The sequence below is a fragment of the Neopsephotus bourkii genome, unplaced genomic scaffold, assembly GCF_033783945.1.
Source record: "Neopsephotus bourkii isolate Nb327-2 ecotype Australia unplaced genomic scaffold, CSIRO-AGI_Nbou_v1 NB_1638, whole genome shotgun sequence".
In the NCBI taxonomy this organism is placed as follows: domain Eukaryota; kingdom Metazoa; phylum Chordata; class Aves; order Psittaciformes; family Psittacidae; genus Neopsephotus; species Neopsephotus bourkii.
Window position 1 is genome coordinate 11,817,423 of NW_026902113.1, and position 17,136 is coordinate 11,834,558.

Genomic DNA, 17,136 nt, shown 5'->3' on the forward strand with positions numbered 1-17,136 from the left:
AAGCTAGTGAGATGAAATAAAATTCTTCTTTGAGACATTTTCTGTGAACATACTGTGTGACTTCAGGTCCTTAATTTCACCTACTTGCACCTGATTTTCTCCCTTTGCAGTGATGGCGTAAAATGATCTGCATCCATGTTTGCAAAGGGATTGGAGATTTACATAGGAACATTCCTGTGCAGGTGCTCAGGGCTTACCACAAACAGCATCTATTTCCCACACAAAGCATGTCATTGAATTAGAGTTACTTGACCTTAGAATCCAGTGATCTCAAATACAAGCAAGGGAGTAAGTACTTGAGTTGTTCACTGCATCTATGTCTTATTCATCAATTTAAAACCTGCTGGTTTCCATAGGATGTATGTGTATCTCACCAGAACTAAACTACCCTCAAGGTTTCCCCTGCAAATGATATCATACAATCTTGATATTCAGGTTTTCTTTAATTGTCTTAAGCTTATAAACAACTCCAAGCACTTCTAATGTTTAGGATTTGACAGAAAAATGTTTTACTTTCCCTGAAAATTCAGGCTGTCTCTGGACAAAGATATTAGCTCAACACACAGGGCCAGCATAGCTCGTTTTAAATGAAAGCTAGGTTGAAGGCAGGTCTTCCCAGACCTCTCAGAAAAGTTTTCCAGCACACTAAGAGCACTGCTCCTAGCTTGCCTTAGGTGCATCAAATTAGCTGGTTGGTTGGTGCACAACAGAGACTAATGTGTGAATGCGATGCTGGCAAAGCCTCACCAGAGGATTCTTATAATTGATATGAAGACAATGTTCTTGATTTGTAGACACATATTCTGCACCTTGCTCACTGTATCAGTTTCCTACAAAGGCTGCTGTTTGCTTTCTTTCCCTGTGATTTTATTCTCATTCAGTTTAGAAACTCTGAGAGGAAACTTCCAATAGCAACTTGTTTGTGCCATGCCTATTTGTCACGCCGCGACGCACTACCACACAAACAGGGAACACGATGTAACACCACAATAGCAGATTTAACTAAGATTCAATTGTACTTGATGCCATCTGGATGTGGGAAGAATGTTCCACTAAATGAAATATCTTCAACAGAAAAACAAGTTCACCCTTCACAAGTATGTACCATAACATAGGACAATACACCATCTTTGACTTATGACTTCATTAGTAAGAAATTGGCCAAGCAATGGCATTCCTCCTCCAAAAGACAGATGTATTCTATATTATATTGTTTCTTCTGCAAAATTCTGAATTTGGGATATACTTTAGAGCTAATATGCAGCCACTCTTTGATAGGAAGTGATAACCTGTCCCGTATCACCTCTCAAATAAATGATTTCTGGGTGAATCAAGTGTTAGGATGGGGGGAGGCTACTGGCTCTTGGTTTAGATTATGGCATTGTAAGCAACTAAACCAAATAATTTCTACTTCAAGGTGCAATTTAAGAAAGTAGCTGTCTCATTTTAATTGTGTCCAACACAGCAGAAATTAAGTAAATCCTGAGTAAATGTTTTGACTTGTAATACAGAGTCACCTAAAAAATTAACAATGAGTTCTCTTCCCAAAAAACTTAAGGACAAACATTTCTAACATAAGGGCCTCTGAACAGGAAATACCTCAGGGAGAATATTGTTATTAGGTGACACTGAGCAAATGCTTAAGCAGGAGTGATTGAAGCAGACTTTGCATCCTAAGGATTTAATGAGCAGCTTGGAGAAGTTGATGGCCTGAGGCATAGCCTCAGGTCATTAAACCTCAAATGGTTATTAATCCTCAGGAAGTGCTTTCTGTCAAGGTCATTAATGCTATTATACTGTGGAAATTGAGGGTGCAGTGAGAAATTATCATACAGTCTGTTTGTAGCACTCTCAGTGACCATAGGCAGATCATTTCCAGGAGGATGCTGCAGTGTCCACAAGCCCTTGGTGTTCCTGAACTTCCACATCACACTCTGCACCATTTTGCACTGTCACTAGAGGAACTTTATCGTGCATTGAGCACTTAAATTAGCAGCTCAGCATAACTCCAAGGGACAACACTAGCTGAAGTCCCTCCTGCTCAGTAGAGGCATCTTAGCATGTTTTTACGTTGGAGTCCTGGCCTATTATTGCCTCATTTTTGAATAAAAACAGGAAATCTGATTAAATTGACGTGTAGGCTAGTGGCCGTCACATTTGACTAAAAGGTGTAACTATACAGGTGTTAGGATTGTTACCCTTTTCTGAGAGCCTGCTAGGATAAAGGTGTCCCTCCACCTCACTGGCTTCAGGCAGAAATACCTGGAACCAGAACAAATATATCCAATGACGACTGCAGGGTTCATGTCAAAAGCCTGACCAGCAGGCAGGGAAGGGCAGCGCATGGTAAGGTCCCGGTCTGGGGTTTTCCTCTTGGACCTCTTGTCTGCACTGGGCACCTCATGAACAAAGCCTCAGCTTCACAGTCACTGCTATTACCTTCCCATCAACTATGGAAAACGCTGGCTCATGGATACTATGGCATTTTATAAATAGGGTCTAGAGTTAGGCAGTTCTTCGCTGCATTTTGTGTAGTTAAAAGTCAAGACTGGAAGATAGACTTTGTGATTTTTTTGTCTCAGATTCTCCAGCTGGTTTACCTTTTGAATTGGTTAAATTAAATCCTGTACTTCTGTTAAATTATCTTTGTGTATCAGATTTTCCTACATTAAAAGGGCCATAACTATACCTTTCACAACAGATATTTTGAACTTTGAATTATATCTATTTACAAGGGACCTGGAGATCTTCAATTTCAAAACTATTTATTACATTGATCAGTGCTTGATTTTTTTTAGGCAATGCAACAGATTGCAATTGTCTAAATCTGTTCCTTCTGTTCTAAACTAAGCAGAAAACTGTTACATAGTGGGATCATTTAGATTACATCTTTGAGAATGATTTAGCATCCCCAATTATGCAGCTGTCCAGATTAAGAGAAGAAATCTTTATTAAAGAGCCTAAGGAGATTTAGAAAGCAACAGTACATTATACTAAGTAAAAAAAAAAAGGAACAAAAGGACTTCATAACTATTTAATTATTCCAACAATGTCTGCATTAATGATCAGTGCTTAGACATGCGCTGCTATTTACTGTTTGATTAAGTGCCCTAACATTCATTGGCACTAGCCAATGCATCCTTACTAAATGGAATTTATGCGAGTGTTATTTCAATTACATGTTTCTACATTGGTCTTAGGAACACACCTGCCTATGGGGAACCAGAGGGCAAATTCACTGTCATTCTTCTGTCTGATTGCTTTCCTGAGAGATATTAATTGATCTAAATTCATAAATTATTGGAATTCAGAAAAGTGCTTTTACAATTATATTAGGAAAAAAACACCTTATGATATGAAATACACACACCTTGTGAAAAAACACAGTATGATATGACTACATGGTTCTTGCATGTGTTTGGGTCCTTGATTTTGTTAAACATATCATATGTATGTTTAGGCAGTGATACCATAAAAAATGAAGCTGCATTTTAAAAATGTAAGTATAGTCGACTATTTCTAGATGGAAAATTTTGCTTAATTTATATGTAAGACATTATTCCAAACACTTGAAGAAGAACTGCACACATGTCACAGTAAAGAAAATTTTATTTGGCAGTACTAGCTTAGACATGGCTGTGAAGCTGTAAATCAGATAAGTGTTTGGACACTAAATTATTTTTGGACTTGGAAAATTCCACTAATGCTATATTTTTATAACAGTATGTTCCTGTAACCTAGATCGCAATCAAGTGATACATTTAAAGTAATTTTGTTCTGAAGAAAAGATTAATTTAAACTCCTACTGTAAGGGATCCAACTGTGCAGTTTCGTGCTGTCTTGAATAAGACAGCTTTCCTGATCAGGATTTTCTACAGATTTGTGTCGCCAAAATTACTGCGCTTAAGCATGTCTAACATTTATTTCCTTGCTTGCTTTGCTGGATTGTGCCATAAGGCACGTTTTGTGCTATTTACGTAAGAAATATATTTGAAAAAGAACCACACATCGTTTCTCCCTCCTGTATTTTCAACAAAACAGACGATTCTTTACTGCTGGGCTCCTTTTATTTCCATAAGCATACCTGTTCTCTCTGCCTCTCCAACTGTTGTTGGGGTTTTTTTTTTGTCGTAGTTTCCACACCTATCCCACTACTGCTCAACATACTTCAGTGAGTGTCTGTCAAATTTCATTACTCCATGTGCTCTGGTCACTGAGTTTAGGAAAACGTTGAGCTCCACTGCCTGTGAAGGCAGTCACATTTCCTTCAGTGCATCTTACACAAACATAGAGTAAGGAATAACTTGATAATACCACCATCTGACTCATGTACTTGGGACTGATGATAACTGTAGCCACATTCTGTAAAATTACTACTAAAAAATAAAGACTTTTTTTTCTCCTCCCAAGAATGTTCATGTTCATTTTTATCTTAAAAAGACTTCATCTAAAATGTTGAAATTAACCACAGAGCATAAGTCCAAAATGAAGAGTGAAAGTTCATCTAATCCACTGTTTGTAAAAACCTGCAGGACTAATATTTACTATTCCTTACAGGAACCCTGGATTCAGGACAACTTTGAAAAATATATACTCTGAGATGCACCTGACCAAACAGGTTGCTTTAGTTTCAAACCGGCTAGGTGGCAAATTTACTACTCTGCTGAACTAGATGTTTTGATTACACAGTTCCAGCTCTGTTCTTGGATGGAGACATTAACTTGAGCAGTGTTGAGCCACTGGCTGGAATGCACAGCTTACTTTTCCAGGCCTTGTATTTAACTACCTGTGGATTGCTACACCTGATTGAAGAAACTCAGCAAACTTCTCTGCTTTTCCTGCAAACAGCAGCTTATATTCCTGCCATACTGGCATCTCAGCATCATTTGCATTCCTGCTTACAGAAATGGTACCATTTCATACCATACTGACTTCCACAGTTTGTAAGGGGTGCTGGGTGATAACTTCAGCTGTTCAGATTAGTTAACCCTCACTTCTTCTGACGAATATGAATGAGCAGGTCTCTCCCAAAATATCACAGGTTTGTTCAAATGAGAGGTCTGCACAACTGTGAGTTTCAGAAGGAGGAAGCACGGACTCCAAGAAAGTAAAAATATCAGTGAATGAAAAGCTAAGAATATACTTTGGGTGAAGCATGAAGAGAGAATTGTCAATTCCTCAAATAACATTGTTTATTTAACAGTATCCTGTTGGGGGAACTATGTAACTGCAGTGACTATGAGTAACTGCTTACTCATGTCATTATAATGTGATAGATTATCATGAAAGTCTGCTCTTAAAAGAACAATATTTGTGTCAGGAAAATACCCCTGTTCTAAATAGCCCATGATTATCCTGTACCACAATGGACAAAAACTCTGTCTGACCAGCCAGGAGTATGTTCTTTCAAATAAAGCAAATCCCCAAATTATAATCTCATTGATAAATAACTTTCCAAAACAGTATTCCATGGTGAACACTGCCAAACACCAGACACTTTCACTACTATTAAATAACCTGAGGAGTACATTCCTATTTAGTATGAGTGAATATATCAGAATTTAGCCCTAAAAGCTTTTGTGTACAAAACCCTATGAACAGTTCACAGATAATGACTGTTTTTTTCTCCTTTTGCAAAGAAAATGCTCAAACATGCACTTATTTACATTAAAGTGTTCAAAAACATTGACAGGATTTGAAGAACCAAATCTCTCTCTGTATAACCAAGTGTCTACATTTAGCTTGTGTCCCTGCAATACTCAGAATATGTAAAGTAGTAAAGAAGCATTAATTAATATTACTTTGCTGTCATAATATTGTTTTTCTTCAATCTCAGAGCCTGAGCAGTAACCCTCCCCAAAGACCTCCAAAAGCATCAGTGCAGCGATGGCACACCTCCTCACTGCCTGCTTTTTTCTATTTCCTTTCCTTTAAAATATTTTAAAGCTGAGGTAATAGCACACAGAAAAGATATTTACTCTCCCATTCAACGCAGACACACTTCGAAGCAATGCAGCAGGCCCCTCACCCAAAAAACAGTTTGCCACATTTCAATTGCACACATTGAGTTACTGAAGGCCAACTCCTGTACCACTCAACAAAGGTGTATCTGCTTCTCCACTTAATACCAGTTGACTCAGTTTTATGCTTCAGTTTACAGTCTGCCTCTGCAGCTCACCCTCTGTGCAATGAGCAGAATCCAACTAGATTTTGCAGGATATTGCATGAAAAATGTCCCAAATGTCTTCTACTGTTGTTTTCCAAATTTTTATGGTAAGAAAGTTGTCACTGTGGTCAGAAAAGGAGAGAAATACAGATGTAAAAAAAACCCCCAAACATTTAGAAGGCCAGTCTTAGGAAAAGCTGTTATTTAAGTTTCTGTCAGGGGCATAAGGTACAATTGCTCTGCTTCATTAATTTTTAATCACATCTGGCAGCCAGCCTCAGAAGTCTCCAAGACTTTATGATGCCTTGAAATGAAAGGGCAAAACGTTCTCCTCCATCATTCTGGAAGCCATCAGGGCATTAGCATCTGTCATAAATGTAAAGACCCTTCCAGAGCAGCCTTTAAGAGCTGTGCACTAAGGGAGCTGCTCAAAGTACAGCAGTCAACTGTGACACCAGTAGCACCACCTCTTTTTTACCACTATGATGCCACACCCATAAGGCAAATATGGCTTTCCTGAGGTGAAAAGGTGAGATAGGATAGCATCACAAATGAGTCCCCAGGAATGCTAAGATGGAAGCTTATCCTCAACTGACATATAATACATAGCTTTATGGTGGGTTTTTATCTTGGAATTACCTAGGAATTTATTTCATAATTATTCCATCCATAATTATACAAAATGTGTAAGATATTTAGATCCTTTCTGCCAGGCTCCCTCCTGCTTCCCTTCTCTTCCCCTCTTCCACCCCCAAAAATTGTTTTTTTTCTACTGGAAATAATTGTAAAAGCCACCAAGAGCTAACAGTACACAGTACTGGGTGTCTACCTTGACCCCAAGCTGTGATATATGTAGCTTGTTCTGTACATCAGAGGTGCACGCTTTCACAGTAATTATAGGGACTTTTTGCTAGGAACAACTCCCTTTAATAAAAAGCACAAGTGGGTATATTTAGAAACAGTTTTGGTTTCTAACCTTACATTTTTCCTAAAATCCTGTATCCTAAACATAGTCAGAATCTTTTTCTAAAAAGCAGTCTTCAGACTTCCAAATCTTACTTTATTTCTCTTTTACATGTAATTTAATAGAAATTAATAATACTTTTAAGATGGCAGAGTAAGAGATGACCAAAATAACTAGCCCTTTATAGGTGCAGTGCACTCATATAACTTTAGCCATATATAAGCTGTACAGTTGTCTACTCGATAAGCTCAGACCAAATTCATCACTGGCTATCCATCTGCTGGGCTGGAATAAATAAGGGATGAACTGGCAGGGTGAGTCCTGTATTTTCATTATGATGAGTTGCTCAACAATTTTTCACTATAATAATTTAAAAGATTTTATGGCAAACCTAAAAATGTGTTCCTTTTATGTCTGTCTCCAAAACACAACTCGTAGAGCTTCACCTAGTAATTTCCTCATAATGCTTTTAATTTCTGCTTGCATTACAATGTATTTGTACTATTGCTGCCTAAGGATACAATATTTCTTACCACATGTGTCTCTGGGACATACCTTGCACCCAAATATAATTTCAGAATCTATTGGCCTATTTCAGTCAAATGCCAGCTCCCAAAGATGCTACATTTTAGAAAAGCCACTTGAAAAAAGCTTAGTATTCCAGCAAGGAAAAGGCGTTTTGGGATTGATCCAGTACCCATGCTGATAAGCAGCAGGCAGTTGGCTAAAGAGTATGCAGCGTTCTGCATCAGCCACAGCGTATGTACCACTTTCCCAACAAATATTTGAGGAAGGGGAGAGAGATCTGGGGAGTGGCATGGAAAAGGGGAAGTAAGGACTTGGTTTCAGCTAACTGAAAAAAATATGTAAGAAACTAGGCTACGCTGATGCCAGTGCTCAGAAAGCAATTAATTTAGCTCAATTTTACAATATTCTCCAAGATAGGAATAAAGGTCAAAAATACTACTCATCACTGGGCTATGGGGCTGTTCGAAATTTTGGCAGCTCCAGACTGACTCATTAGAGGAATGTATCACTGCTGCATTCTTCGCCAGTGTTGCAGGAGTGAGCGCATGATGTCCTTACAGCATAACACCCTCACATTGCGCTCATAGCCCTGTCCCTCCCACCACTTCCTTCTTTAGAAACTCCAAGAGAACAAGATGCTGAGGCACTGAGTAAAAGCTCTGCAGCCTACCTCTGCCATGAGCTATGTATTTGCCTTGGTCCAAAAAAGCTCCTAAAAGACTCATTTGCAAGAAAGGACCCTGGTGCACCATATTTCCTAGTGCCACAGATCTAGTAAGCTCCAGCACAAATGTCCTTAGAAGAGACAACTAAAAATGAGGAAGCAATCATACCCATAGAAAACCAAGAAGCAGCCACCATTCCCTAAACACACATCAAGTCCAACATCACTGGAGACTCACCCTGTTCCACAAATCATGTCACAACTGAAGCCCACCTTCTACTAATACTAACCAAAGACATGTAATGCATTCTACAAGAACAAAGCTTTTACTCAGCTTTTTTGTGGTCCACAGGGAGAAGTTTGCACAATAATTACTATTCTTTATATTTCATTACAACCCTCAGCCAAAATTAGAACCTTGCAACAGTCAGTGTTGCTCAAATATTCACTGACAAACAGGCTGGTCCCTTACAGAGCTTACAGTCCTCACAGACAGGCAGGAAAGGGTAAGAGACAAAATCATAGAGACTTACGGATGGTCATCCTACAAAAGGGTGAATTTAGCTCCTTTGCGTTAAATGTAGAAGATGTGAGCTAAAGCCAGTCAGACCAAGTAAAGCTCAGGAACTACTTTCTCTGGGATGAGTGCTTTAATTCTTGGGTTATTATGCAAGAGGAAGATAAGTCACATCCATCTTCAAATGAGTAAATGGGTCCCAACTGCATGGAGGTGCCAGCATTTATTTCCTATTGTTCTCTATATTCCCAATGGAAGAGGTATTTACTTGAATGAGGCAGGCTGAATCATCGTTGGGTGGGTGGATGGATGGAGAGGGGGAACCAATCTCCCTTTGCTGGTCTTCAGTAAGCAACTGCTGCTCTCCTTAGACTGTACAAGGAATTTAAGCAACTATGACAAATGGACTGGACCATCTGCTTAACCCTGAGTACCTAAAAGCTTGAATTAAATGGACTGGGTTCTCCATAAGACACATGGCCTCTCTCGAAAATGCCAGCACTTCTTGATTTTTCAGACAAATACCATAGTATTGACAATTATAGTGGGCCTGAGTTTCATCTGGAATAAATTAGTGTTGTTGCTGCCAAGGACTGGCCCAGAAAATCCATGTAAAACTGCAGGATCTTTGCAAGAAAATAAGGCTCTGTGTTGAACGGAGCCTTGTTGCTAGGAAGGCCTGTTGTTGACTGTTTTAATCCAAAAGATTAAAAACATGATTTCATATTATGGTCTCTGACTTAGCATGGTAAACAGACTTCAAAACCACAATCTAGTAACAGTGCCTTTGTCCCTGCGTGCCATCAATGGCAGACTCTTTTCTCTTTCTTTTTTTGCAAAGTTATTCACAAAACTAAAACAGGATAAAATGAGGAACTGAGCTCTTTTTCAAAGGTAGAACATAATTTAATCTTTAAGACACAGAACAGAAGACCGTGGGTTTTCTCTGACTGTGGACTTCTCGTACTTTTGTTGAAGATAAATATTTAGATAACAACCGACGCAATATTTAATTGTCAGGAACTATTATATTTAAAGAAAGTGCTAGAGATTTTCAGATTTGTTTTCCTATGTGTGTTGACAACCCATTCCCATCATTTACACTCTGTATGACAGATAAATACAATCACTGCTGTAATTTGTAAATTGTTAATATTAGGACTGTAGGGATGGCTAGGCTTTCAGTTCTACGTAAAAAAGACAGCTTTTACATCAACAGTGGGCTGGACTTCCATTACTTTCCCATCTGTTATTTGTAGTCCTCCTCCTTCTCCTCAGACTCCAAATTTTTTTCTTGCTGCTCCCCTGCCTGATTTGATCTGGGAAGTTGGACACCCTGCCTGCTCTTGGCTCCTGTGATACTCATAAACCATGAAACAAATAAACACAAGATGAAAGGATAAAACCAAAAGCAGGATGGTGTTAGATAAATCTTACTAGGTGGATCTTTCCAGCTGTGCATGTGATCAGGCAACGGCACCACCTGAACTGAGGAATCGTGTCCCATCTACCCTTTCCATCTACTCCTTTGCTCAGTTTGTGTGAAAATGAAGGGTCTTCAGGTCAGGTCCATGACTCCTCATAAACATGACCAGCACTCTCAGAAATAGGACCAGTGATGGGGCAATTGGTTCATTAACCATTGCTGTCCTGAGTCAGGAGCTAACCCTTAGACCTGACAAACCCAGAATGGGTAGAACAAAAGATTCATGAGTTTCAGGTACTACTCTCAGTACTATTTCAGACTTAGTCTTATTTCAGCATGGCTAAGTTTTCCGTATCTTAGCTTACCGACATGTAAAATATATTCCATAATAACACTTTGTTCAGAGAGATCCTGCAGTGTATTACTAACTGGAATTTGAAATCTCTAGAGGAAAACCATCATTCAGGTCTCTAATAACTGAAACTGCGTGGACACCATCTCTTTCTGGTTACCACTGAAGCAGCATATAAAGTACTAGGTTAACAGATAACAGCAAAAGAACTTTAGAAATGCATCTATTGGTAAAGTATTTAATTACTTTATTAGCATGCATTTGCCAAACTCTGTTGGGTTTTGTGTACATTCACAAAAACACCTCCAAGAGGATTTTTCTCATATCGTAAAAATAATTGTACTCGGAGAATAAGAAAATGAAACCACTTCTCACCAAGAAAAATGAACTTGTAAGATGATGCAGCTCTGAAACAAATTACATATATTCTACTAATCAATAAAACACAGTTGCCAAGGCAACACTGACATCAGAAAGTGAAATACAGAGGTCCGTCTTACATAAACACATACACATACCAATATGTTATGTGAACTTTTGCAATCTAGCAGTGACTTCAAGGAAAAATATGCTTTTACAAAAGAACACATATTTTCCCAGGCTTGATAGATTCTTGTGTAAGAGCTTTTATGAGATTTTAGACATATTTTGTTTGGTAGTCTTTATTCTTGTTCTTTTCTTACTGGAAACAAAGAAATGTTGGGAAAAATGCTTTCAATGAAAATTAATTCTTGCTATTAATGTGACTTAAAGCAGTGACAACTGGATAGGGGGAAAACTCTACCAAAACATTTGAATATTGATCCTGAACACAGTTAAGACTAAAATAATTGAATTTGTAGATCCTATTTGTATTATATTATGGGACAAATTCTGAATACCAAGACTGTAAATAAAAAAGGATTTTTTTGCATGATACTTACAGTTCTCATTATATATGTCTTTAACCTGAAGGCTCAGTTCGGCCATCTTATCCAACAGCTATTATAATCCTACTGAGCTGAGTGGACTGAATCACAGGGCAGAATGCTACTGAGCATGACTACAGGCGATATCAGCCAGACACTTCTAATGTCTAATTTTGTATTTAATTTGAACATTTCATTAAATTATTTCCAAGCTCACTGCCAGAGCCTTTCAATACAAATGTAGGTTGCTGTACAGGCGGGTGCTTTCACTGCAGCTAAATAAAGCTCAGGTTTCCCAGCGATGTTCACAATTCCTTGCCCCTTTTTGCAAAAACTATGGTCAATACCCCTTGGTCATAAGGTACCACCTCATGGCTCCCTAAATTTCTGCTCATGTGTCATCCATCTGTGTGCTTAGCCACCTGGAGCTGCCAGATACTGTCTTAACGTGGATGCCATAGCAACCAGGGCTGAGGAATTAAGGCAGAACTATAGCTGTCTATTGAATTTGCTCTGGAGGCTCAGGTGGGCAACAGAAATGTAATATAAATAAATAAAATGAAGCATGAGGGTGTTTGACTCTGCCTTAAAGGTCTGCCAACATGCTCATTATCAGTACCAGGCTTTTAAGGCTGTTTTCTGACAGACGATTTTCAAACAATTTTTTAAAATGAACTGCTTTAGCTCATTCAGCTTTCCAGTGGAGAATCCTACTGAGATCTGGGTCAGCCTCTTCTAATTTTCAATTTAGCAAAAAAAGTGAAGTTTAACTCATTACGCCGCTGAAATGTCTTACACAGTCTGAAATGTTCTTGTAATGACAAACTTGTGGTGTTTTTACAAATAACTGAGAATATAGGATGGTATTGTCAGTTATGAATAAGCAGTAACAGTCCAAACAAAACATCGTCTTCATTCCTCATTGGGTAAAGTGATGAAAAGACTGACTGTTATGTGTGATTACCTCTTCCATTTGTTTGGATGTATAAATTAGACATGTTCCTACAGGGCTATGGAGATTTAATGCACTATGTATGTGCTAAACATTAACATACATCTATATTCTTAATTCAGTGGCTCACAAGAACTAGAGAGGTACACTTCCTTGCATCTATATCAACCACATTCACTCCTGGTCATCTGTGTGCACATTCCTGAAAACCAAATTAATATATTAGAACTGCCCAAGTAGGTCATTAGCCACTGGTGGAGGGATGTGACAAATTAACATCTCCTGAACAAACAATTTTCTATGTCCTTCTTCTGTGACAAACAGGGGCCCATGCACTGCTCTACGTGTACCAGCCTGGATGCACAGACACAAGAGAGGTGCAGAGAGAAGGAGTAATGCCTGGATGCTATGCTGTGCTCTGCTGTGCAGGAAAAGAAGATGAAGAGGTGCTTTTTAGACTCAGGGCTTGTGGGGCAGGTATGGGGTCCCCAGGAGCACAGGCAGCAGAGGGTAGATGCAAGCTCCAAATACTTCCCCAAAAACTAAGCCAGGTGGGATTGTTTTGACTTTGTTGACTGTGTTGACTGACGTACAGTTGACTTTCCAACTGTTTATCAGTGCTCATGGCCGGCAAAGGTCTGCCATTCATGGTTGTCACCCCCATTCAAAGCCTGTGTAACAAGTGCTAAAGCAAGTATTATTCCCATTTGCCCAAAGCCACACCCAAATGGAACGGCCATCTAATACAGAATAGGTAAATTCAGCCTTCACTTCTCCCAGCAGTGCTCCATGAAGATGGAGCCACCAACCCCTTCTGCAGGACCACTGGTTCCCAGTCACCTTCTGCCCAAATTGTTGGCTCTACTGGCAGGTTCAAGAACTGAGACAGACTTAACCAGCATTTTCTCATGCATTTCCTTCTCGTTTGTAATTCAGGAACTCAACCGCACCTTTAAAAGACAGCTACCAATGTTTTTACCTGTAGGTGGAAGACCATTTCCACAAAAGTCCCCTCAATCAATCCTTTCCTTTTGCCTATAATGTCCACAGATTTAATAGCAGCTTTTACGTGACACAGGATGATTATGTTTTACTGAGTCTCCTTGCCTTCAAAAGCTTCAATAAATCAACAAACCAGAGGTAATTAAGGAACAAAACAATGCTAAGGGCTGGATTTAAGTATACAAACCCCAGAACATTCAGGACTCAACCTCAGCCTATCCTGTCTGTCCCTCTGTGCAAAAATGTTCTTCAAACAGCAAGTGAGCTCAGCTCGTCTGGATGTGTTTGGTGGATGAAAATTGAGCTTAATGTAGCCCCTCTGGCTTTTATCTGCTTAAATCAGCATCCTATTATTATTTCAATTTACAATCGCTTAATTAAAGCAATGTCCTAGCCAAAAAAAATTGCCTGGGTGGCCTGACTATTATATCCCCATATTTTTTAAGAAGTGACCTTTTCTTCTGAGTTCAAGAAACCATGCTTGATCACTAGATCTGGGTGGGAGTTTTGCTTGTGAGGATTATGAGCACATTACAAGCAAAGCTTATTTGATTTATGCATAACTTTTCACTGAAGATACAAAACAAGTAGCCATCAACGTAATGCCACTTAATGCTGAAGGCTTTAAAGGGTCATAGGAAGTCATCTTTGTTATGAGACAGCAAAAACTCATGATTCTAGGTCAAGGTTATAAACAAAAAGTAAATCACTTATGCATTGCATTCAGTTAGCCCCTACTCCAAACTCATTTAGTACATAACAGCTTTGCTGTTGCTGTATGTCCTGTGCAGACATTCAGTGGGAGGTTTCAGAATGCTCCACAGCCTAGAGCTCCCTTCTTCTTCTTCTTTTTTTTAATCTAATTTTCTGTTTTTAACAGTATCTGATAAGAAAACGAGAGGCAGCTGTAGCTCTATCACCCAGCCTATGCTTGACATATACTATATCACAAAGCACAAAAGGACAAAATTCATTAAAACTGGGATAATGTACAATGCGTGTAAAATAGGTTCTAAGATATTTTACCTGTAAGAATTAGTGCACACAGGAAGGCACACTTGTGGTGGTTACATGAAGGATGTTTCCAGGTAATGAAGAGACTTAAAAGGCAACTAATAGAAAAGTAGGGACTGTGCAGGCAAGTAACTGAAATGACTGGAGCCTGAGCACACAATTCTACTAATTCTTACAGAAGAGTAAGGGTTGGGGGCTGGTAGACCCCAAACCTACTCCAAACCACCAGGAGAACACAGTCCCTTTGGGAAAAGAAAAACCCCACACAATTTTGCATCAGCTTAGACCGCTTTTTCTTCCTCCTGTCAAATGCAAGATTAAAGGAAGACACTGGACTTACACTGGGTCTGTTTACCAGCACTATCTCATTTAGAGCTCTCTCAGGGTTCTTAAGAGCCCTTCACGGGGAAGACAGCCCCCCTCAAGGGCCACATTATAAAGACAGATCTTCTATAAAAGTCACTAGGGCATTAGATTTGCTCTGTGTCCTAGGACAGCTCACTGGCATACCCAAGGAAAAACAACTGGTACCATCACCTGAAACCCACAGCACTACCCACGGCCCTCTTCAATTAGATCTACCAAAAAGCAGGAAAGGCTTGAATTCAATTCATCAAGAGCTAAACTGGATACTCTTCTGGGAGAGTCTCAGCAAGAAAACATTCTGTGGGAGGATAACCAAAACACAAGGTGGCTCAAAAGGAAGACAAAATTAAGAAAGTAGAAAAGGTTACAATTAACCTAAATTCCCATAAACTTACAAATCAGAGGTCAACACATACGTAACATAGACATGTCTGATAGCCAGCCATAAGAACATCCTCTACAGATAGACAGAAAATGAGTGTGCATCAAGACAGCATGATGAGCAGTGAAGTCAAATGACCTGAGTGGGCTGAATTGACACTGCAGGGCAATAGTACAGGATGCTGCTCAGAAGGGAGGTGGTGCTGGGTTTATCCTTGGGATAAGCATAGTGTTAAGCACACTGTTAAGCACAGTGCTTAACAGCTCCTACTGATTTGATAAATATACTTGATAAATTTGTGAAGGAAGCTTCCTTGGCAGTTGGGGTAAAGCAGATGATTGATCTTGCTTTCTTTCCCACTCTGTCAATGAAGAATGTCTTGATTATACCAAGTGGTTATGTCTGGGAAACTGGATGTGATGGGTGAGACACAATACTCTTACCTTTCCTGGGTTTGTTATGTGACCCTGCACTGGACCATTGTATTGGACCATTACAGTATTGTAACCATTAGTAAAGGACCCTGTGAAGAGATTGAAGGGTACAAAATGAACTAGTATTGTCAACTGAAAAATCCATTTTCTCCTCATTTTTTGTTAAACCTCAACACAGTAGCAGTGTACTGAACAGGAAACATATCTCTCCACTCTTGTTTCATCATATGGAAAATGTTGGCACTGAATCCCTGCAACATGAAAGGAAATATCTGTAGATATGCCTGGTATCTAACAAGCGACTATCATGCAGTGTTGTGAGACTAATTGATTTGAAGGCAAACACCTTGATGGACAAGCAAATAGAACACACTTAAAAATAAGACTTAAGGCAAAGGAAAGGCACTGATGTACAGTATATCCCCATTGTCTCTACCATGCTTGACAAGCTCTTTATTCGTTACAAACAAACACCAGGAATTGTGACTATTTTAGCAAAAAACATCAGAATAAAACTGTATCAACATTCTAGAGTACAGACCTCTTGTGCCAAAGTGGGATGAGCTATTCCAGCAAGCCCTGCATACTGAAAGCAGACTTCTCTTTCACAAATTCTTTCCTCCCTCTTCAGTAACAGCACCTACCAATATCAGTCAAATTACCAGCAGGCTCCAGAGACCTGTACCCATTTCTGTCCATTCCCCTTCAGATCTTTGCAAATCATCATTTCCAAAATGTGCCTGGTGCTAGTGGAAACAGAACCTGCGTCTTTCAGCTCACTGAGACCCAGAAAGAAGAAGCAAACTTCTGGCTGTGTGTAGTAGCAAAAGCAGTGGCAGGACATACCGGGCTGCCCAGCAGACTCTTATTCCCTACAAAGGTGCCAACAACCCTAACCAGAACAGGATGTCGGGATAATGCAAAGAATCCACTTTGTTTTCCCCAGTTGTCCCTGCCATCAGTCACCGTGCCCCCTCCCCCTAAGTAAATGAAATCAATCAGCAGGGATTTCTGTAAAATACATAAAACAGTCATCTTCCAGACTCTACCAGAAGATAAATGGTTCCAGACATTGGACTGCAGCCATTTTCCCACACATGCTACAGTGTTTTGTCATCCATATTGGGCCATAATAGTGAGTGGGTTTTGGTTGTTGGTTTTGTTGTGTTTTTTTTTTCCTCAGTCAGCAGCCAATGCTTCTGCTTCTAACTCATACATTAAAACCACTGTAACAAGAATAATTTTTTGGTATTTGCAATAGAACAGCTTCATTCCCAATAATACAGTCTGGGGTCTTGTACAGAACTTTGACACTTTTCTGCTATGACTAATATTGCCTTACTGCTCCCAGCTGGAGCTTCACAAACCTTTTTGTTATTAAAGCACATCACCCCAAATATGAGCCACTGAACTGAAGCAAACATGAAATTATGAGCAGTGCACACCTTATCTGAGAACCTG

General features: G+C 39.4%; 1 protein-coding gene across 9 annotated transcripts in view; it reads right to left on the reverse strand.

Moving 5' to 3' along the window:
- Positions 1 to 17,136, reverse strand: part of STARD13 (StAR related lipid transfer domain containing 13) — a 299,410-nt gene that overhangs the window by 58,578 nt on the left and 223,696 nt on the right. The gene's annotated exons all lie outside the window — the stretch shown is intronic.